Here is a 1,897-nt window from a genome sequence, read left to right as displayed (position 1 = left end):
ATTTTCTCATTACATCTTCATCCTCTGCTTCCTACCCCATGCTGGTCTAGGAGTCGTCGGAGCCGCTGAGATCAATGCACTCCCCGGGTGACTGACATCTTATCGCAGCAGTGTGAGCGCCTCTAGTGGCCGAGCTATGAATGTGTATATGTGACACAAAAAGAAGAATATGGAGAAATCCCTTCATCACGCCCCAAATAACAACGTACCCCCCAAATCTCCCAATACCGGGTCCGGATATACAACGCCGGGAGACGTCAGGGACCAGCCCGTCCGTCATGTCCATCCGTATCTTCCTCCCGGGGGCCCAGAATGAGGCTCAGCGCTCCTGACCCGGAGGAAGTTCTGATGCTACATTGTTCATTGATGATGTCACTTCCTGTAATTCATATAATTGGATCACTATATATATATAAATCTATCAATCAATCAGTCTATCAATCAATAAATCTGTCAATCAATAAATCTATCAATCAATAAATATATTGATCAATAAATATATCGATCTATCAATCAATAAATGTATACATCTGGAGTTTACACACATCAGGAAATCTGACAACAAATCATTTCCGGTTCTGAGCAGAAAAATAAACAATTTGCCGGAAATAAACCAAAACCGGAAACAGGGGCAATGTTTGTAAACAATGTATATGAGAAGGATTCGGATCAATGAGTAGACGGGAGGGGAGAGTTTGAGGTCTGTATTGGCCGCTCCCTCCATATCGATGACTGCGTACATACCCCGCCCCCTCTGACTCCTCCCCTCCGGGAGAGCCGCAATGCATTCTGGGTCTCCGCACAGGTGGGCTCTTTATTGCCGCGTCCAGTCACGTGCAGCCGACCTGTGAGGAGACCGGAAATCATTCGCAGGGGAGGAGCTCGCAATTCACCTGACACGGAGCAAAGGATGAGGACGACGGCTGACAGAGTAGGTGCCAGCACTGTATAAAGGGATATTATAGTAACGTTGTATACGGGGGGACATAATGACACATTTGTACGGGGATATTATCCTGACACATTCACAGTTGTCACCAGCACAGGAACAGAGGGGAAATCTTCCAGTGGGGGACACCTGTTGTGGTGAATGTACCTTACTATGAAGAGCTTCCTGAGGGGTAAAGGGAAACTCCCCAATCATGATAACAGATGGTTTTTCCTTTCAATACCCTGTGATTTGGGGGGGGGGGGTCAATTATTGGGGTGTCTCCGATATTCTGGCCTCTCAGAGGGGCGGGGCCCCAAGGTAAAAAAAATTCCCCTAAAAGACAGATTGCGGGCATAGCGCACGCATATAGCGTGGCTTTGTGTGTTGCTCCGGTGCTGCTTTAGTCCTATTAGGGGCTCGTTCACACTGCGTCCGGGGAGGTGCGTTGCATTGGCATTCATTTAAATGGCACCCCCAAAACACACCCCCCCCCCCTTTTTTCAGTGCAATGAACTGCAACGCACAGTACTGCAATGCAGTGCATTGATTTCAGTATAAAAGTGGGCGGTTCCCCCGCAGCGCCTCTTCCTCAGGTGTTCCGGTGGTTCGGGTCTTACAGTACACGGATACAGGACATATGTGGGAGGCGTGTCTACCTGTCCATCCAGTCCTGAGATTTACACAGCTCAGCCCTTTTATTATCTGAACCGGAGACCTGATTCTTCTCCGCTGCAGTTCAGTAACACTTACAGGTGCGGTCCCTCCCCCCAGCTTGCGATTGGACAGTGAAGGGAGAAGCAGCAGAGTGATGAGCTCATCCCCCCTGTCAGTATGCACACATGAGCATGGCGGCAAATCTGATTGGATCCTCGTGCTGCTTTCTACTACCCAGTCTGAGCTCTGCTGTACAGTAGGCTGCAAGAGGCTGATGCCAGGTCACATTCAAGTCATTTAAATGTTTGTATG

The sequence above is a fragment of the Nanorana parkeri genome, unplaced genomic scaffold (genome assembly GCF_000935625.1).
Source record: "Nanorana parkeri isolate BGI_ZX_2015 unplaced genomic scaffold, ASM93562v1 scaffold2136, whole genome shotgun sequence".
Classification (NCBI taxonomy): domain Eukaryota; kingdom Metazoa; phylum Chordata; class Amphibia; order Anura; family Dicroglossidae; genus Nanorana; species Nanorana parkeri.
Note: the sequence above shows the minus strand (reverse complement) of the source record.